This window comes from Archocentrus centrarchus, chromosome 11 (genome assembly GCF_007364275.1).
Source record: "Archocentrus centrarchus isolate MPI-CPG fArcCen1 chromosome 11, fArcCen1, whole genome shotgun sequence".
NCBI lineage: Eukaryota > Metazoa > Chordata > Actinopteri > Cichliformes > Cichlidae > Archocentrus > Archocentrus centrarchus.
In genome coordinates, this window is record NC_044356.1 from 17,429,410 (window position 1) to 17,452,444 (window position 23,035).

Genomic DNA, 23,035 nt, shown 5'->3' on the forward strand with positions numbered 1-23,035 from the left:
TAGAAGTGTGCGAAAGAGGAACAAATAAAAAGAGAGAGAGAAAACTGACAGAAAAAAATTTAGTGACTCTTCTCTATGTGGCACACAGGTACAGCACACATTCTGGAAAAGTGAGCAGCTTAACATGTGTAAGTGAAGCTGACAGAGTTCACTAATGTTGAACATTGGAGCGCAAGTTGCCACCTCAAGGAATTACTCAGCATTGCTCAGTCGAGCCACGTTAGCGCAGAGAGCCTGGAGACGTCGGAGTCACAGGGAGCCCAGCTTTGATCGCCTCCCTAAGATCCGAATGTGAGGATAAGGGGAATATGCTGGAAGGGGGACCTACAGGGAACACACATGCACAGAAAAAAAAACTTCAAAAGGTGTACACGTGAGCGCGCATGTGCGCACACACACACACACGCACGCGCACACACACACACACACACACACACACACACACACACACACACACAGCATTCCTTCAATTACATTTTTCCAAACATTCAAAAGACATACTGTACAGTAAGAACTACCCACGCATGCATAGTAATAATCTACAGCCACTGATCCCCTCCAAAGTTTCTCTCCCCTCCTCCCAACCACACATACACACATGTATTCTCTATGTACTCCTCAAAAAGCATAAAATACCTATCCATCACTTAAACATGCTTCCCAGAAGGCATAAATATGAATAAAAGCTCAAAACCAACTGACCAACCAGTGACAATTAAGTACATGAAGTAAACAGTAAACAGTATTAATACAACAGGCCTGCTCTTAAGCAGTAATCTGACACAGTGAGGCAGACGGCACATATAATGGCCGGATTACGGACTTTCTAACACAGGAGAGCAAAGCAGATCCAAACTGTTGCTGCTCGAGCGGGTTTCAAGAGACCTCATTCAACACCTTGACACAAACATTTAGTCTCACTCACCCCCACACTTTCATTCCTGTCAGAATGTGCTGAATGACGTGTCAACCTCTACTCTTTTCTTGTCTGTCATGCTTTTAGCTGTGCCAGGAGAGCGGTTTCTTTTTGATGTTATAATTGCTTACACAAGTTAAAGTTCACTGGTTGAGGGCTCCGATTGCACTATACTGCAATGGGAGTAAAATGTTGGGGTGGCATCCTCTAGAAAAGTTAAAAGCACTGCGAAAACAAGATGAATCCACTGAAATATACGTTTGGAGCAGAAAGAGGATAGGCACACCTCACCTCTCAGCTTTAAGGTCTGTTTTTTATTTTAAAAGTTCTAATAAAATGAAAAGAAATCTTATTTATTTGAAGCCAAAAGAAATTTAATAGGCAGCACATGGTAGAGGGGAACCTTGTCGTCTAAAATTATGTTCTCACCCAATTGTATTGCATATACACACTCTCCCATTCATATGAATAGGAGAGTGTGTCCAAACTTTTGACTGGTGCTGTACATGTCAGAAGAACATCATGCACCACAGGATACTCATGCAAAACTACATTACACACACTTTATTTGCATGTTCATCTGAGAGTTGAATAGAAACTGGGTCAAACACAGCTGCTGACAAGAGCAGCTATTGGCTGAGAGATAAACTTTGAGGAGAAAAAATACACATATCTTATTATGAAGGCCTACAGGCAGCATTTAATCTTTTAATTTAACAACTGCTTCATTCAACTATTTTGTATGCTGACTAAGTTTCACTTGTTTTTGGAGCAAGAATCATCCTTAAAGAAAGGGAATCTTACACATGGCCGAAAATCCAGTCCGTTTGTGCTTTGATCGCACAGAAAACCTGACGTGCACACTCTTCTGGTGCACGTGGCCTGCCCCCAGGGTAGTGCTGACATTGTGCTGACACTTGGACTTGGACAGTAAAACTGAGCTAAAAAACAGCATTTCTTTTTTTTTTTCATTTAAAAAAAAGAAACAAAACAAAACAAAAAAAAAAAAAAAAAAAAAAAAAAAAAAAAAAAAAAAGAGTGTTCAAGCAAAGAAAACATGTCAGTTAAAAATAACTGTGCACATATTTGGAATAATTTGTCATGCGCCAAATACTTTACTATCCTTCTCTTGACACTAAGGTGTGTGATCAACTTTAAGAAGATAATAGTTATTACGGGGTTCACAGCGTGACCTTAGGAAGTCACCAGCATACGTCAGGAAGCACTACGGCTGTGGCAGGTTCCTGCTGGCAGCACAGGTGCTCATGTGCTCACTTAACACACACTAAACACACACACACAAAGAGGATGATGCACAGACACTTGGCCAGGACACTGCATATACATCCTTTTAGCCTCACTCATAAGCATAACCACACACATAAAGATGCACACATGCACACGCATACAAAGTGCAGGTGCCCGCACTGCCCCACCAGCTGTCCCTTGAAATGACCAAGACAGAGAGGACAAAGGAACAGAGAGACTACAAGAAAGAGGACTGAGCAGATGCCAACACTGACAGGTGTGTGTGTGTGTGTGTGTGTGTGTGTGTGTGTGTGTGTGTGTGTGTGTGTGTGTGTGTGTGTGAGATCTGTAAGCATGTGTGTGTGTGTGTGTGTGCATGACAAGTCATGGCTCACTTCCAACATGCTGCACTGCCCTTAACCCAAATAAGGTCCAGTTATCTTTGTTTAACCTTGACTGCAAGTGATGTGTGTATTTTTATCCTGCATTATGTGCGTTAGCACCTGCAAAATCATCAAAAACACAGGCCTGGGGAAAAGCCATAAAAACACACCCTCCTTAAATGTGGAATTCAACATAGCTGAAACAGTAATGTGACATTTCAGGTCAGCACAGTTGCTTCTTGTGACTTAAGGTTATCTCATTGTCAAGTTATGTTTGTCCTGTGACACGTCATAAAACACTGTTCCTGCTCACTCCTACAAAAGAGTGACAATCAGGCATACAACCAAGGTCAAAGGGTCAGAGCAGCGAACACCGTCAGGGCCACACCCTGCCAGCCTCTTAGCATTCCATAGTAAGACAAACTGTCAATACTTGACGGGCGGGAGATGTACAGTACTGATCTCCAGGCTCCAAGGACTAAGCTCAAACATGCCTTTGTGTGACATCTCTTCAGCCCTGCAGTTACACGAATGATCCTGGAGAAAACTATGACAACAGTAGTAAATTTGTAAAATTTCAGTAAGTAAATTGTTTTGCTTTCTCTAGGTTCTTAATTCCATACAGAGTACCTAGAAGGAGGTAGATGGACAAATGTCTGATTTAAAGCTCAACATGTTCTTGCAAATTAACTGCATATTGTCAGGCCCTAACCCCTGTCCTTAATTCCTCTTTCACTGTGGGCGCTTTTATGGAAAGGGAACTTATGGATCAAATACTTCCATAGAGTGAGGACTAAATACTGCACTGTTTTTTAAAGAGGTCAGCTATCAGAAGCTGACAGGGTAAAATATAAGTTTTTTAATATTGTATACCCTTTTGCTATCAATTTATATATCACAAACACTTCACCAACAGGGGAGGCATGTAGAAACTTGTAGCCTGGCTACAAAGAGTACTATACTGTGGTCTTGTCAAGTACAATAGTACAGTTGCTTGTGGCAGCTTGTTACACTGGGCGTTAGTCACAGGGATGGGCACCGTGGGGCTACATACTGCTACAAGGTCATGCTGAGATTACAGAGTTGGAGGGGCCAAAAATGTAATGTGTACTCACTCAAACGCACACACCCCTTAGGGATTTGTAGTTAGCTATTAATGGCCCCTATTAAATATCACAGCAGCGCTTCAGAAAATGTACAAACGGTGAATTTGCTTCATCATGTCTCCGTTTTGTATCTCTTTTTTTTACAAAGGCATGGGCATGCTGAGACATTCTTAACATTTATAGTATTTGTGTAGCTACTGTATTTAGCTGCTGTATTCTGTCAGTACTTTTAGAGTACATTAAAATCTCACAAAATAAAACAGAGTAAATCACTGCCAGCACTGCAGCCCAAAAGTTTAAATGAGGACAGTGTTTTAGTAGTGACTGTTCCTGCCTTTCTATGCAGAAAAAAAAGCGCACATTAGAAAAAATAAACACACACACACACACACGCACGCACAGGGTTGTCTTAGGTCAGGGAATTCTAAGTGCATTCCCCCTTGACACATACTGTACTTCTCTCACACACTGCTTAACACGAGTCCCATACAAACAGAGAGAGAGACACACACACTCAGTCAGAGGAGTGCCCCGAGTGTCTATACATGATTAAAAGACTGAAAGTGGGGCAGGCGCACAGTTCTTCTTCTCTGTGAAATTACTGCAGTTCCTTTTAGCACAACTCGGCACACTCACACACACACACACACACACACACACACACACACACACACACACACACACACACACACACACACACACACGCGCTCACATCTAGCCAGTTCTTTGTCTGGTGCATGTGCATAGACACGAGCACAAGCTCACAAGTCTATAGTCAGTTTAATAATTGAGTGATTCCCGTGATTAAGGAGAGTATTGGTCCTGGCCAAAACAAAAATGACTGAAATGCTGTTTACCTGGTGCTTTGCATTAGGCAAGATAGTGCACTTAATTATAACAGCATCCAAAACACCCCAAATATTAAAAATGAAGCTCCCCATTGTCTCAGTGGGTGTCCACTAACTGCTGAAAGATACCCTTCTGTCTCATCTATGTGAATGCGTTTTTTGATATGTTAGCTTTTAATGTAAAACAGCTGATTATGAATTCAAACTGCTTTTACTATGCAGTATTGCACATTTTAAGAATAGCTTACCCTGAGCTTTTGAGCAGAACACAAATTAAAGGATCAATTTAAAGGATTAAGAATATCCAGGGGGACTGAAAGGCATTATTACAATAAATTCTGAGGCCATAATGCTCGTCTTGCTATGGAATTGCAAAATGCTTCTTGCAGAGTTATTTGAAAAATAGCACAGTTTTTTTTTTTGTTTGGTCTTTCATTTAGGAAACTAAGCAGTAGCACTTATATCTCTGTGATGTTCTGTGCAACACCAGAGTTTTAAAGAACTTTTACTGTATCTCCAATGTTAAAGGATGATCTGGTCAATTGATTTGTGATCTTGAAACCTTTCACAGAATGCAACATCTGCAAATACTGGAACCGCTAAAAATAGCCCTCAGAGAATTCAGATGCCAGTTAGCTCTTGCAGGACTATGAACAGCAAACATGACTGTTCAAAGGAATCAAATCTCTTCTGGAAAGCTAACAAAAGGGGCACCCATCCCAAGTTAACCCCTGGTGTGTATATGTTTACAGATTACATGATTGCAGAAATATTTAGTTCATGTTTTATATCAATATATCCTGTTAGGTAAATATATATAGTAAATATATCCTGTTAAGTTTCTTTTTTGGGGGCTTAAATAATGATCAGTTCCAAATATCACTTACTGAAATTAACCACTCATTTATTGTGGAACAACACAATCCATTTAACTTCAGTAACTTTTGCTCAACACCTGAAACAAACATTCATTCTTAATGAAACTTCAAATAGTCAGACACAGACATACAGTATTTTCTGCAGATCCACCTCATTCTGAGTCATGTTGGAAATCTGTCATGAATCATTCTACTTTGGGTCAAATCTAAAATGGCACTCAGTTACATTTCTGTTCAAGAGGTGTCACAGATAGTCCATACACTAAATTTAAAATTTACATTTGCATGATTTTCCAAATGCTAATCTCCACATTAGAGACTCATGAGAATATAAGAAATCACAGGAAACATTAGTATTCCTTGTTTATCTTCTTTACTGATTCATCACAGTTTTCCCCAAAAGTTAGAAGCAATTGATCTGTGTTGTTGTTGGTAGAGGATATGCTACCAGTCACAAATCTCTCAAAAATGTGCACACTGTGCACTAATTTTAACAGAAAATTACACAAACTGATCTGAGGCATATCTGGCCAAAACCCTATTTTCCGTCTTGTGGGGCTTACAAACAGAAACCCATTTAAATAAGTGCAGAGCACAAGCTTACTACTTTTACGAGGCATTATGAAACGCTGCCTCAGTTTTAAAAGATTAGAAGTAAACAACAACAATATAAACCCTATAAATCTCTTTTCCAAAGCTGGAGCAGACAGGACGGAGTAGTATTACTATTGGTGGACACAAGTCATGTGCTGCACTTGGCTAACACACTTAGGACAGAGAAAGACCTATGCAAAAAAGTTCAAACAGAAACCTGCAAATCTAGCAGCTTCTTAGCAGCCTTGTGCAATTTTCCTGAGAATTAGATCACAGGCTGGGAGAGGGAACTGGAGTTTCTATGTTGTGATTTTGGGGAATGAAAGTACACTTCTGAAACATGAACCTTTTGAAGTTGCGGATGTGTCCAGTTTTACATTGATCATTCAGAAACTGCAGATGCAACACCACTTCCAAGAGAAACTTTAATAAAATACAGATAACCTGTGGGTCATATTGATAAGGCCTGGACTTGTTACAGGTCAGCAGATAAGAAGTCAAACATACTCATACTGGCGCTGTGTGTGCTAGTTAGTAGGATTGTTAATACTTGCATGATACAGAACAGCATACAAATAATAGGCTGTAGCACCTTTTCTAAATAGGATTACTGACATAGAGTAGGATATTGCAAGTACTTAAGCCTTTTCTGAAATAGTCCTGACATCTGTATTTCCCATACTATCAATATATTGACATTACCAAGACAACACACTATAAAAACAAGCAGTCAGCACTAGCAACCATGGTGCAAGACAGCTGACTCATATTTTAACCTCCTTGAACTTTAAATGTACAGCTCAACTCCTCAAAGCAAACACCCACTTTCTATACAAAAACAGCATATGTGGCGTGTGATTTTCTCACATTTTGCAGTGCAAAGCAATAGCTATGAATAGCTGCCATTACAAATCAGACAATGTGTGTGATACAAATCAAGAGGAGAGAACCTATTAGAAAACCGAATCATGGGAGGGTGAAACACATGTGAGTGAAGCACTGTTTTTAATATCTCGTAAGCATCATGATAAGCACTGAAAAGTTCAAACCAGATCTCCACCGTTCTAGTTTATGCTGCAGGAAATCAACCAGGAATGTATCTGCAGATGTTAGCTGGTGTTGCATAAATTGTTGTGATTTAGGGTCACCCTGTTCAAGAGCAAATATCGTGGAGCTCAGGTCTACCTGAGCAACTAAAACTACTGTTCATCAATGTTGCTGCTAGGTTTCCTTCAGGAGGCCAGGAAACCTTTTTCCCTCTTCCTGCTTTCTTTCATATTCACGAGGAGAGACCCTGTGAAGTTTCCAAGTGGTTTTATCTCTATTACTCAACAAGTTCAAGAAATAGGAAGCCTTGTGTGTCTATATCAAGTATCCTGAACTGGCTCTCCCCAGCTCTCCTGCACAACATTTAAGATAAGTGCTATGCATGTTCAAGCCAAACTACCATGCCAATAAAATAGCCTCCAATTTATCAACAGTGGTTATTACAACCAGTGCGCTTCAGCTAACTCATAAACTCAGCAATGCTATTATTAACCTGTTACTTACTGTTCAGCCCACATCAGCCGACGGTTCAGCTAATGCACCTTTACACATTCAGTCTCATACGGTTGTTCTATTGATGTTGCTTCAACCTGAAAGCAGTTGTCGTGCACTGCAAGCTGCTTTACAACCCCACCTCCACTCCAGCTTCTTCTTTCATGCTGCTTGTGATTTATTTGTTCAAGTTTACTGTAGCAATTTCAACAATACATTTGGAATTTATCTTGGTGTATACATATGATTTGTTATGATATACATATGTCACATATGACCACAAGACACATCCAACAACACACAGCACCGTACAACAAAATACAAAAGTATATGTAACAGATCAAGCCTATAAAGGTAGTGCAGTGTAACAGAGTACAGGGGGTGTACCTATATTTTGAATGTATTTTAATGCAAAGAGGTACAGTCCAGACTGCAGAAGGAAACAGCCCATAGTGCAAGAGGTTCCATGCATATTGCAAATGAATGATACATACATATACATACATACATAGTTTCACTGCATAATACATTTGCATTTTATGATCATAACCCGATGCAGGTAAACTGAATTTACAAAGGCATTCAGTGCATATTTAAGTTCCCAATAGCTTGGAGGTAGGTACTGTCCCTGAAGCCTGATGTTCTTCTAGTGATACCCCTTACCTAAAAAACCCTCAGCTGATCCAAAATGCTGCAGCTAGAGTACTGACAGGGACTAGAAAGAGAGAGCAGATTTCTCCCATATTGGCTTCTTTTCATTGGCTCCCTGTTAAATCTAGAATAGAATTTAAAATCCTTCTCCTCACATACAAGGTCTTGAATAATCAGGCCCCATCTTATCTCAAAGACCTCATAGTCCCATATCACCCCAACAGAGCACTTCGCTCTCAGACTGCTGGCTTACTTGTGGTTCCTAGGATACTTAAGAGTAGAATGGGAGGCAGAGCCTTCAGCTTTCAGGCCCCTCTTCTGTGGATCCAGCTTCCAGCTTGGATTCGGGAGACAGACACCCTCTCTATATTTAAGATTAGGCTTAAAACTTTCCTTTTTGATCAAGCCTATAGTTAGGGCTGGATCAGGTGACCCTGAACCATCCCTTAGTTATGCTGCTATAGGCCTAGTCTGCTGGGGGGTTCACATAATGCACTGTTTCTTTTCATTCACCTTATTTACTTTGTTTATACTCCACTCTGCATTTAATCATTAATTGATATTAATCTCTGGCTCTCTTCCACAGCATGTCTTTTCTCTCCCCTCAGCCCAACAGGTCACAGCAGATGACTGCCCCTCCCTGAGCCTGGTTCTGCTGGAGGTTTCTTCCTGTTAAAAGGGAGTTTTTCCTTCCCACTGTCGCCAAGTGCTGCTCATAGGGGGTCGTTTTGACTGTTGGGTTTTCTCTGTATTATTGTAGGGTCTTTACCCACAATACAAAGCGCCTTGAGGCGACTGTTTGTTGTGATTTGGCGCTATATAAATAAAATTGAATTGAAATGAACTGAATTGAATTGAATTTTGTGAGATGGGAGAAAATTGAACAGGTAATGTGCCAGGTGGGAGGGGTCAGAAATGATGGTTTAACCTTTCCAGTGATTCTGGCAGCATAGTGTGAAGCTATGGAAGGCAGACCACAACCAATGATCTTGGAAGCTCTACATACTGCTTTTTCAAGCTGTTGTTTGTCCTGACTAGTTGTGTTACCATACTAAGTCATGATGGAAAAAGTAAGCACACTGTCTATGACAGCTCTGTAGAAATGGATCATACCTTCCTGACTGACCCTATAAACATTTGTCATGCCATATAACCATATAACACAGCTACTTCTCAAAACCTATAACTAAACCTTTTTCTACACGCATGCTGGATGCACTGATCAAAAATGTGAATCAGATATCGGTCTGATCCCAACTGGAAAAGTGGATCAGACACTGGCGATTTACGGCTGACTGATTTGAGTTCTACGTTATTTACTACACCACAAATCAGCAATATTTAAACAGGCAGCTCAGTTAAACTGCATTTCACCACAAAGCATAGCTAACATGCCAGTTGTCCATGCAGTTAGGTGCAGCGATGAACCAGTCCATCAGTTTCTGTGTCTCTATCATATTTGTCTGTGTTTACATTCATGCACTAAGCTGCTTTACTTCACTTACCTTTTACACCATCTTATCTCTGAAGCATGCTATTGTTGCCTCTATATTATCATAATGAGAGCTGAACAGATGGAACTGTAACTCAAGACCAAGATGTTTGTAACTGCTACGCCCTTATCTGAAATAGCTGTTATGACAGGTGTATTTTGTTCAAGTTCAATGCCCTGAAAGAACATGCATTTTGCATGCTTTAACTCCACCTTTGACCCAAATGGACACAGATTTTCTTCCCTCTCCCTCCACACCAGTCCTCTTGCTTTAAGTAAGAGTGTAAATGGTATCCATGAAATGCCTCTTAAAAGGTGGATCTCAGTGCTCTCATCCCCACCCTTTCAACAGCTAGGTAGCGTGCCCTGTCAGGTTGCAAATGCACTCAGCTTCATCTCAGGCAGCCCTGCTAGAGATGGTGTGGGGGGCAAATAGCTAGACGAGATAATGGCACATGATATTGCATTAAACCGAGCTGACTGGGCGCTAGTCTCCAAAACCACAGCACTCCCCTGAAAGAAGAAGTGGGGGGAAAGCATCTTTTCCCTCGAAAAGACTGTCAGTTGAGGCTAACTGGAGGTGAAAGGTCTGAGAGGAGAAGAGAAGAGGAGTTCCACAGTTAGGTTAGTGGTGAATGTTACAGATCTGACAGGCAGGCGTAGTAAGAACCCATACATAATCTACCATATCTTCGAGCGCTGCTGAAAATATTATTTCTGAACTTTCAGAAAACATTACCAAACACACACTTTTACTAATACAGCACTATAACAGATAAAACAAAAACTGCTTTAACGGTGCTGCCCTGCTGTGGCATTAATGGGGCATTCTATCAGAGGAAAATAGTGGAGAGCACAGAAGCAGTGTCAACAGCAGACAACGAAAGTTAAGCCCAGTCAATTTATTTCCAAGGCTCTTAATTACTGTTATGATCTTGTAGCTCTTCACAACGCCTACATTACTAAATGGAAACAATATCACAGCTTAGACCTATGACTAAAACAAGTTAACATTTGCAGTAAAACCTCAACATGAAGCAGCACTTGACATAGATAGTTTTCAAGGGATCTAGCTGGCCCAGGTTGAAGCTTTTGCATCTATATCAACTGTGGCTTAGTTTCTCAAGTAGAGTGTCAGACCAGTAAACAACAGACCAGAGCCCAAAATTCCTATTTGGAGCAACACACAATTTAAGGGGGGGGGGTTCCCACCTTAAAATGGTTCCCACAGGGAGGGTGGCATTTAAGGGGGGGTGGGGGATCAGTGGAGGTTCTAGATCACTATGTTAGGGTGGGCAGCTAGAAATAATATGTAGGTCAGAGACGAAGATTGGAGGTTGGAGCAGCCCATTAGTAACCCGCAGGTTCCTAGTCTGCAGTCTCACTGAGAAAGGGAGAGAGAGCATGCCAGATGTGGTCCAGGCTGGATGACACTCCATCTCTGCAGTGCTTCTGGCCAGTCATTCTGCACTGATGGAAGCACTGAGCTGAACATTAACTGCTCACTGTAACTGTGTGCAGGAACTTCCAGTATTAGATTTTGCCCGAATCAATTCAATTATGTGCAATACCTGCAATATTACACTGAATTCAAGCTCTGCAGACACATGGAAAACAGTATTTTTAAATACTGTACATGGGTATATGTATTACCAGATGTAACAGAGTTCCCATAAGAGGGAAGTTACAAAGTTCCCTTAAGAGCAGTTAAGGTTAGGGAATGTACAAAAAACAAAGTTATTTTGGTCTGATGAGGATGCCTAGTAATTTCCCATTAGGGAAACTTTCTTCTCCTGCCACAGGTATTTCCCCTGGGCAAGTCCCTGCGGATAGGTGTGTACGCTGGCTATAGCACAGCTGCACCAAGTGTATGTCCATGCACATATTTTCAACTAATACGTTTATATTCTGTCAGTTGCATATAAGACCATCAATGTCTGAATATTCTGCATGGAATCTCATATGTTTCTCCCTCTCTGTGTATGACACACACGTTAGCGCAAGTGTGTGCAAGCATGGCTCACTCTAAACAATATCTATACCCACTGCAGGTAGGACGCTAGGCCCCGTTAGTCTATGCACTCTGGCAGCTAATATTAGATGACTGTGTCAGAGAACTGGACCTGGCCACAGTGAAACCTCACATTGACCTTATTTATCAGCTCATCAGCTGGTGTGCTACACAGTCACCTACTGTTGAAAACACTGGCAAAAAAACATGAGACTGAGCTGTAGCATCCACAAAAACATTCTGACACACAAATGCCTTACAGCCATGAACTTTGAGAAACAAAGAGAAAGCAGAGTCCAGGAGCAGCCAATTATTAGGCCACATTTTACTAAATTACAACTTTCTGATAATTCTCTCTCTTGTTTTGGCATATTTGTTCCCACATTTTGATTTATCATGACCACAAGATATAATTTATTCCCGGTCCTTTACGACAGCCCAGCCATTCTTTCTTTTACTTTGTTGGAAAGACAAAGTAAATCAATAACTCATGAGCAGAGTGTTGTTAAAACACGAGTTGCTCCTCTTTGTAGTCAGATCATGGTGAACAATGAGCTGCAACTGAATTTTCAACAAGAAGAAGGAGCCAATTGACTGAGATGGTCAACACTGATACTACAAATACTACAAAAATTGTAAATAACTTCACTCCTTCACAGACATGTCAGCAACAATCACTGCACACATGACTGGTCTCCTGTTCAACTAGATATTATTTTTCCTCTCTATGGCAGCTCCCAGGCTCCATAACATACACATCTGCACATAAAAAAAGTTTTTTTTTAATCTTTATGAACTTCCAAAAAAAACATAATTTTTTTCAACTTTGACAATGCACAACATTTTACAGAAATTATTTCTAAATGCAAGTTGAGGACAAGAGCACATTACCTTAAAAAAATAATCAATAATAGAAGTGGAAGGCCATGAAGAAGCATAAAAGAGCGAACTATTATAGACAATAAAACAGCAGAAAGATGATTAAGTCTCTATTTTGTATAGAAATGAAAACCTTACTGTTATGAAAATGAACAAAAATGAATCAAACCAACGAGATAACATGGGGAGCATAGTGAGTGAACTAGTGCGTGTTCCTTATAATTGTCTTGTGCTATGCTTGTGTCGTCTCGCTCAAAGCAGGAGTGATGCCACCACTTTAGAATGCAGATCCATTTAAATCAGCTGTCCTCAGCCAATAATGTATACAACCGAGTTAATTTCAAAGGATGCTTTGGTGCTCACTAAGTAATAACAGCAAATCACTGGATTAACTTTGTGAAAATATTTTCCAGCCTAGGCTGGTGAAAGAAAAAAAAAAATTAATAACGGGAAAAGGATAAGCAGAAGAAAATGGACGGCTGGGTGGATGGATGGAAAAGACATTTTCTCCAAAGAGGTCCTGAGACTGTAAATGGCAATGGACTCCTGGGGATTGTAGGCAGGCAAGTATCATCCTGGCTCACATTGGAGGAGTGTTTTAGCACACCTCCCTGACTGTCACAGCCAAATGACCCTGTCCCAATGTCATGAGCTTACTACATAGCTAAAGGAAAGGCCAGAAATAATAGCCAGCGAGTCAGTCAGTCAGACATGTACCCTCAAAGCTTGTCAAAAAGCTAGCCTGCAGCCAAGTATCAAACCAAATGTCCAGCCAGATGAGGTTGACCCAGAGCCAGCCAGCCAGCCAGTCAGTCATCCAGTATAAAGGTGAACTAGCCAAGCCACAGCTACCAGCCAGCCAGGGAGCCAGCTGGACAGACACACAGACAGAAATCCAGCACCGTATCCAGCAACTTGCTCTATTCAAACTACACCACAGATTTGTCAGAGGAAATAGTTTCAGTGTTGCAGACGCTGTTTTAAATACTGCTTGTGGTTTAGTTGCACAGACCTGTCTCAACCTGTCAGTCAGTGTTTGCCCATGTATGGCCCAGACCATATGCTCAACCATGTTTTTTTTTTTGTTGTTATTACATACTCATGCAATGTCAAAAAGACAATGGAGATAGCAACCACCCTGATTAGACTGGAATTCTTGTCTTTACTCCATATGCCACGTCATGGATCATCAATGAAATGACAGGCAGGCATAGTTTTCTAGTGCATTGTACTGACCCTGTCCTTACAAGGAGTAAACAGTAGTAATGGAAAGCAAGGTTTTGCCAAGAATAACAGTGGTGAAGGGTGGGTTTTGGTATTCCAGGGATTGTTTCTATCATTGGCCATTTTCCTGTTATTGAATTCCTCTCGCTCAATGCATATCCTTCTGGCTCAGACTTAAGTCATTGTTGATACCCACACACCCACTTTGTAACTGAGGATATGGGGCTTTACTCCCAACCACTGAGGTAAAACCAGTAAAAATAGAGGTACATGTAGAGTCCTTTTTAATTGAAATGCACAATTCTAACAGTTTAGGATGACTTAATGGACACTCTGCATGTCCAGGCATGTTCAATTCCAGGTAGAGCTACAGTTTATTATACTTTAAGGTTTAATTTGTAAAGGGGAAATTACAAAAAGGTAGAGAGCAGGATACAGCACTGGTTTAAATTACATAAGTGAATGCCTGAATACAAACAGTGACTTGTAAGAAAAGGTCTAATGTACTATGTAATTGAGAAGAAATTCTCTGCCATTTTCTGAATATGAGGAAGAATTTGAATAGCATGGTGCAATTTAGGTTTATTCAGCTGTCTGGGATGACTAAAAAAGCTAAACGTGACCTAATATACTGTAAGCCTTATATAATCAATTGTGGAGCAAGCAACAGTGTATTTTGATTAATGAATGTAGCACTGCCCCCTAAATCAACTCAAATAAAAAAGTAGAATGAGCACAGGAATTCATTAATTGTAAACCTTCTATCATTACCTTCACCCAAACAATATTTGTGAATGTAATGTTTGAATAATAGAACTCATTACATTTGTGCGCCAATGAATGTACATGACCCCAATTCCTAGCATTCTCTCTATCTATCTGGCTGTGCCCCAGGTTGTCAGCTTATCCCTGTCCTGAGCCTGAAGCTCTACTGGGGAAAAGAAGAGTGTGCAGGAGCTGTCTGCCTGCCAGTCAGTGTCAACTCCCCTCTGTAATCCTCTACTGCCTCTGATAGAAGAGAAGAGAAGAGAAGAGAAGAGAAGAGAAGAGAAGAGAAGAGAAGAGAAGAGAAGAGAAGAGAAGAGAAGAGAAGATTTTGTAGTTGAAAGATGAGTAGAAATATATTTTTAAATAAGGGGCTTGCAAAGTAACAATTTAAGCAAGAAAACCAAACTTCAATCATCCCCTGAATGTTATGTGGCTTTGTCAAGCCACAGCTGGAAGAGATACTGCTCTGCTATGCAATATATATAATACCACTCAAACATACACAAAATAGCTCACAACACATTTGGATTCCCTACTAAAAAATGAGCCGTTACCTGTGAGCCGTTACCTGGGTCGCCAAATGAGAAAACCAACGAGGTAACATGGGGAGCATGGTGAATGAACTAGTGCGTGTTCCCTTGCATATAAACAGGATCTCACTGGTTTGCAGACTCAGGTAAATAATGAGCACAGATCTATCTTAGCAGTCTGTTATTATTTAGACACTTTGGTGTTTAGTCTTCTTTAACCATTTACACCATTTGCCTGGCATATAAACAACCCTATATCATGTCAGCTACACTGGCAGCCATTACAGAGCAAAAGCCAGCACACAGCCAAAGTAAGTCCCAAAGCCAGCTTCCCTTTTTCACATGGTTATTGAGCCATACAGCAGCTTATCGACCCGACAGTGTAACACAAGTTTGTAGGATGGCTTTAGTCCTCTCTCCCTCTATTTATCTTCCTCTTTCTGTCTCATTCTCTCATTCAGGCACTGGGACTATCTTGGTCATTCAGAAGATTGGTATTGATTAGGCACTTCAAAATAAAGAAGGTAAGCACAGAAACAGGGTCACAAAGACTCTAATGTCTGAACACATGCACACAAGGATCAACAAATGCTGCAAAGTGGCAAACAAGGGCAATCCCCTCTGAAGATCTCAAATATTTTTGATAGGTATACATATATAAACTAAATTATGACTGGGACTAGAACATAGATCGTGAAATAGTGTATGCTACCAGTGACATTTTTTCTACTCTTTAAACTGCAGATTCAAAAGCACAAACACCAGACTAAGAAGCACTGGGACTGTACACTAGTCAATAAAAATACATGATAACACATGGTGGAGCGTTCTCTGACACACACAAAAAAAAAAAAAAAACATTCATTGATCCCCTTAACAGCAGTATACTGTATGTGAATGTGTCCTTTATCCCGAGTGCGTGTATGTGTACTCGGTGCACTCATGAATAGAGGAGGATAAAAGGAAAAGCTGAAAAGGTCTGAGCACACCGCACAGTTCAACAAGACAGCTCGATCTCTTGATCTGCCTCCATCCCCACCCACTGCTCCCTACCTTTGTAAAACCATTTTTCTCACACTTTTTTTTTTTTTATTTTGGTCCCCCTCATAGCTCTCTTCACTGGCTTTTTGCCATTCTTTTCCAGCTCACCTCGTTCGATCCCACACCTTGTAGATTTTTATTATGCTGCTGAAGTGCTGAACAACACTGTTGGAGAAAACCAGGGATTAACTTACAACAGCAACAAAGTGTGAATGCAACAGAGGGGTTTGAATCATTTTCATTATCCCACATCAAGTAACATTTTTGTGTTACTTGATGTGGGATAAAGGTAAGGAGTAAAGCATCTAGTGAATATGCTGTATGTTGCGGCCTGATGAGGTGGTTCTGGCTCCTTGGATGCTTCCTGTTGGAGAACTGCCAGGAGGCCAACTGGGAAAGGAACTCAAGGTTGGTCCCAGGACCAACTGTAGCGATTAAGCTCAACTTTGACACATGAGTCGCTAAGGATCCTAATGGACAAACTGGAGAAAGTTGCAGGAACAGCAGTGTCTGGACTTCTCCTGAAGCAGTTTGCACAGCAGTTAAAACATTTTATCAACTGGTTTGTCTTCATGGGCACAAACTGTAGTACTAAACAACACAATTCACACTAGGAGGTATACAGAGGTGGCATAAGTCGTAAGACTTTCACCAAAGAGACTGAAGTTGGAATAACACACGAGTTTCATTTTTAGACATTCTTTTGCGATATTTTACACTTTAGTTTCATTCTCACTCACTGCTTAGTTACTGCGACCCTGAATGGACCGAGGAGTCTCACAGGCGTGCATAAAACAAACATTCATTAAGCAATAATTCATAGGATTTTTACTGCCTCATTTTGGCATGCAAATTCTGCCAGCTGGAATAACTACACATTTTTTTACATGTACATTATGTTAACCTTACTATAACAAATGTCAAACGTGTATATTTATGGCATCTTTGCACAACATATGAATCAGAATTTGCAGTCTGGAGTGCAGTGGCACATGCAAGCATACATGATGAAACTTTTGGTGCCCATCAGCACTGATGGCTTCTTGCTGATGTGGTGTTGTAGCTGAATATATAGTTGATGCAGCATGATTTAAAAACTTCCAGGTGTCACCACTTTCTCACATTCTCATCTGTTGTAACATGAGACATGTGAGCACTGTGCTCACCCTCAAAAAACAATGCAAGCCATTACAAAAAATGAGTGTGAAAAAGTTCACTTACAGACATAAAGTGTGCATATCGGAGGATTCGCGTAAATGTTTAACATTTCGAGAAGGTCAACATAGTGCGCACTATGCTTCCGCCTGTGGTGTGTAACTTGCTGGATTTTCTGCACAATCAAATGTAAAGAGTAAGCTTTTTCTTCCCCACATAATGGCTCAACAAACAGACACAGAAACACACCTGTTTCACACATTTGTCACTCTATCTGACCCTCCCACCCATCATTCACTCAGAGTATAAAACCATTTCTGTCACTTATTCATTCAGACGTGAAATCTCCACCCAATCATTACCTGGAAATGATCTCTTTCTTTATGTCTTTCACACACACACACACACACACACACACACACACACACACACACACACACACACACACACACACACACACACACTCTGACACAAAATGTCCTGCTTATTCTCACACACAATCACACACACACACACACCAAGTTCCCAACACAAAGACAGCACTTTACCATGGTCTAGCAGATGTGTGTATTCATGTGTGTTTGACAGTGTGAGTTGGTGCACACATATGGCAAATGAGCCAAGTTCAGTTAAATGACTTGTGATTAGGACACATTGGCTTCTAATTGCCACTCATTACCATTTGAAAGTGAGTGGCGGCTGGAATCAAAGGCTGTAGTAGCAGTGGTAAAGTGTGTGCATGTTTGCGTGTGTGTGTGGTAGGAGAGTGGTTATAACAGCACCCCTGATTCACGGTGGCACAACTATACGATAGAGCGAAACAGTATGGACTTTTGCTTCATGCTTTCCCCTTATTAGTAAGCCAAAGCTTTTTTGAGAAATCTGAAAATACTCTGAAACTCAAATGAACTCAATCTAAAACTCCTTGAAACTCAAACTTTACTGTTCTCTAAATAAGCAGTTTCTTTTTTCCATCTCACTCCTTGGTACACCAAAAACTACTTTTACTTTTCAGCATCTCATGGCAACAGTTTTGGACATATCAATAAGGTCAGAATTTGGCTAACTGCCACCTCTCTACCTAAATCAGTACAACACCCTCTCATTAAAAAAAAAAAAAGATTTTTAAAAAATCTGCTTATCTTCACTCTACTTCACTCTATTAACACTTCCCCCTCTGCTCATGTACTCCTCACACATCTCTCAGCCGTAAGCTGTTTTCACACAAGAGCACCAGAAAATGTCTGGAAAATCAGGTCAGTACATTGGCGGAAGTTGCTCTTTCTCACGCGTAGTATACAGGAGGAGACAGACCCTTTTGTGTGCATCTGTGTGGTTTAGGGAAGGCTTCTGCCCAGGAAGAACATGCAGGAGGCAGGACAAAAGACAACCACTTGCTCAGTGTGAATTCACCGGACAGTTACCTGCACTTTTCTCACATACACCCTATTGAACATCACACAGCGTTGAACATCTGCATGCTCACATAACGCTTCAAGCATGACCAGTTCTGGATTCCTGGTTGTCTGCTCCAGCAGAGAAGTTTATTCCTATTAAAAAGACTTTTCCATGGCATCCCACAGGGATTAACACTGGGTCCGAATCATTTAATTATCTACACCCTTCCCATCATAATACACGAAGCCACCCCATGTTAAAGATTTGATGCTCAGCTGTGTATATTCGACTACCTTCTTGGCTACTACCCCTCTCCTCTCTTCTCCAACTTGCTGTATCTGCTAACAGTTATAAATAACAAAATACAAAATGGTTTCAATATGCATTTGATTGCAATTTAAAAATAAAAAAATAAGCAGTGTTCATGTTTTTTTTTGTTTGTTTTTTGATGCTATTAAATAATAACCCAAACACTTCACTATAGCTGATATTGACTCATCCATTTTAGCAGCTCAATGTGTTAAGGTATTTGTCGATTTGCTGCGGTTCAAACTGAGCATCAGAATGAGGCAGAAAGGTGATTTAAGTGACTTTAAACATGGCATGGTTGTTGGTTCCAGATGGTCTGGGATTTTCCCACATAACCATCTCCAGGGTTTACAGAGAATGGTCTGAAAAAGAGAAAACATCCAGTGAGTGGCAGTTCTCTGGGCAAAAAAGTCTTGTTGAGGTCATAGGAGAACGGTCAGACTGTTTTCAGCTGATAGAAAGTCAACACTAACTCAAATAACTGCTTGTTACAACCAAGATATGCAGAAGAGCATCTCTGATTGCCCAAAAAGTCAAACTTGAAGCCCATCTGGGCTACAGCAGTGGATGACCACACAAGGTGCCACTCCTGTTAGCTGAGAACAGGAAAACTGGGGCTACAATTTGCACAAGCTCACCACAATTAGACAACAGAAGAATGGAAAAATGTTGCCTGTCTGATGACTGTCAATTTCTGCTTCAAAATTCAGATGGTAGCATCAGAATTTGGTATAAACAATGTGAAAGCATGGCTCCATCCTGTGGTGTACAAATGTGGAGGATATTTTCTTGGCACACTCTGGGCCCCTTAGTACCACCTGAGTATCATTTAAACACCACAGCGTGCCTGTGTATTGTTGGTGAACATGTCCATCCCTTTATGGCCACAGTGTACCCATCTTCAGCTGGCTGCTTCCAGCAGGATACCGCACAATATCGCAAAGCTCAAATCATCTCAAACTGGTTTCTTGAACACGACAATGAGTTCACTGTACTCAAATGGCCTCCGCAGTCACCAGATCTCCATCTAATAGAGCACCTTTGGGATGTGGTAAAACAGGAGATTAACATCATGGATGTGCAGCCAACAAATCTGCAGCAACTGTGTGATGCTGTCATGTCAATATGGACCAAAATCTCTGAGGAATGTTTCCAGCACCTTGTTGAATCTGTACATCTATGAAGAATGAAGGCAGTTCTGAAGGCCAACGGAGGTCCAACCTGGTACCAGCAAAATGTATATAAAAAAGTGGCCGCTGAGTGTAGATTATGCATATATTACAGAAGTTGCACAAAAGCTAAAAAAGTGAGTACTTTTTCCTTCATAATCTTTCTGCTCTGCAGAGCATATGCGGGTAATTATTTATTATTAAACATGAAAAGTCACATTATACTGAAATACACATTATATAGCTGTACCTGCTATATCTAATTTATATGTACACACACACATATATATACACACACAAACACACACACTTTTTTTTTTACACAGTACTATGTTAAGTTAATACTAATTGTGCATCTTAATGTATAAATAAATGCTGGAAGAGCTTTAATTATTTATTTTTGAGATTTATGACAACCACAAGATCACATTTCTTAGATAACAGTAATCATGGTCAGTGCAGATAAAATCTGAAATATTTGTTTACAGGGAAGATTCAAAGCAAGCAAGGAATGTAATTAATGGGTCACTCATCCATTTGTACTCACATCCTCCACAGAGAACAGAAGTTCTTTAACTACTTGGCTGGAGCGCTCTTTGTACAACAGCACTAATAGAGCCGTCCAGCGCCATAAAACCCATAAAGATTAACACAGGAGCCGATGGGCTGTGCAGACTCTATAGGTTCACTCTGGAAGTTTCCTAACATACAGTGTTGCAAGTGAGTGAATTACAAGAGTCATATCATAAGACATAGAGTGCATGTGTTTTTTACTGAAATTGTATTGAAAGCTGCAAATTATTTTATTTTATTTTTTTTTTGAGGGGGGGGCAAAATGATGTATTTCAAATGCATTACAGTTAAGCAGCATAACGAGTGATTCATTTTAGTTGAAAAGCAAATATTCAGTAAAGTATACATCCTGTCATAACCATGATTATAGCTATTTGCTGAGCTGTGTATTAAAAGCACTCTATGGGGTGTCCAGTCATTCATTGCTTAAGGCTACAGGACATGCTTCAAAGATGAGAAATGACATAATCAACAAGTACTGCAAGCAGACTTCTTTTTTTTTTAAATAAATAAATTGCACAGATATCATCAGAAAAGAGGAACATCTAAACATGCAGCTCGTGGGAAGAAGTACAGCTTTTTTTTATCTTGAGCAGTCACTTTTGTCAATCCGTCTGCTGTCATTAGGATGCCATATTAAAAATCATAGTGTGAGTGAAAGCATAGGCTACCACTTGGGACGCATAGCCTACCCTGCTCTGAGGTGTAAACAGAGTAAAAATAGCTTGGTATCACAGGCTTCCCTACAGTCCCGTTATATAATGGTCCATGCTAGGATGAATGACATCACGGGTAGTCCTGCAATCACAAACCGTATGTCCTTTACAACCAGCTGACAATGTAAAACACTGTGTAGTATTACGTATGCAACAATAAATGCCTCCAACTAATCGAAACGTGCCAAACACATGCAACTACGCTTTTGCAAATAATGTATAAATCACGTGGACTTTGGTTATTTGTTCTTCGTCTCTTTTCGTGTGGAGAAAACACTTCCGCGATAGTGAAACGTAGATAAAAATGTAATGCTCTCCTCTGACAGTCCTTGCCAGTAAGAAAAGAGTTCAAAAGAAGACATATGCGGCTCAAAGCAGCATTATTCAGGTACGTCCGACAATTTTTAGCGCTAGGAAATACTCTGCAAAGAGGAAATGTTTGTGCCGAGGTCGAGTGGCGCAGTTACTGGAAGTACAGCGCCTGTCCGACTCCCAACTCACCCGGCGGACGCGCTCCTCGCTCGGTCAGAATCCTACCAAACCTCCGCCCCTGTTTCGTCCCGTTTAAACAACACTTTGCATTTACGTTCCGAAATGACAAGTATACCCACCCACACCCCGTGTGGCCCTATACTGTTTGGTCACTTAAAAATAGGTCAGAGAGCGAAGTAAACATTTTCTAAGGCTTTGAAGTAAACCGGAGCTTCAGCGCCACCCTTCCCAGTTCTTCCAGCCATTTTTATTTACCCAGCTCCAAGAGAGAAAAGTGACATTGTGAAAGCAATGACAAGGTTGGCGAAACCAGCTCTGTAGAAATAGTTTTGTGGGACTTACTGTGGGGTGTAGCGGGCTGCTGAGTTTGTGTCTCTCCTTGTTGCCAGGGCTCCCCTGCTCTGCTCCGGCGCTGACGGTGGAAAGCGTCTCCCCTCCTAATGATGTCTGCAGCGCTCAGCTAATAGCTCTCTGCCCCCACCTTCAGAGAGAGAGAGCGAGAGAGAGAGAGCTAGAGAGACAGAGAGAGAGAGAGAGTTCAAAAATGAAGCAGTTTGTAAACTACTCATGCAAAAATATAAGAGAGCTCGGAGCAGAGCAAGCAGACACAGAATTACCAGAGAGGTTCACTGGCGGTCCCAGAGTGTAGGAATACACAATATTCCATTATTGGTAAGAATGTGTTTGCTCACAGTGGAGACAGTTTCTGGAGCAAATCCAAAAGCGCGTTATGTGAGAGGAAGAATATGTGATTATTTGGGGTCTAACTTTTAGCACGTTATTTGTTAAATATCTATGTCAAGATGATCCCACACTGCATCAGTAATGCTGAGGAAGCCAATCCACGACTGATGGTGTTCCACTGTGTGTTTTTCTATCCAGGTATGCTTTTACTGTATTGGCGGTGTGTCTGGGATCATTGTGATACTGAAAAATAAAGCTGTTGCCAGCTTTCCAGATGATATTGTATGCCCATTAGATTCTTATTTGTATAGTTGCATAGTTACATAATTACATGTATATGTTTATTATTGTATCTCATATGCTGTTTCATTATTTTTGTGTGTTTTCTAAATTATAATTTATTCTATTTATCTTATATGGGGATCTTTTTC

At 40.7% G+C, this 23,035-nt stretch overlaps 1 protein-coding gene across 1 annotated transcript in view; it reads right to left on the bottom strand.

Annotated features, from left to right (window-relative positions):
- The window catches only part of atxn1a (ataxin 1a), a 95,503-nt gene extending 73,140 nt beyond the window's left edge, over positions 1 to 22,363 (bottom strand). The window contains exon 1 of the mRNA XM_030740604.1: positions 22,263 to 22,363. The gene's annotated coding sequence lies outside the window, so the exon portion shown is untranslated. The remainder of the gene's footprint in view (positions 1 to 22,262) is intronic.
- Between the last annotated feature and the right edge of the window lie 672 nt (positions 22,364 to 23,035).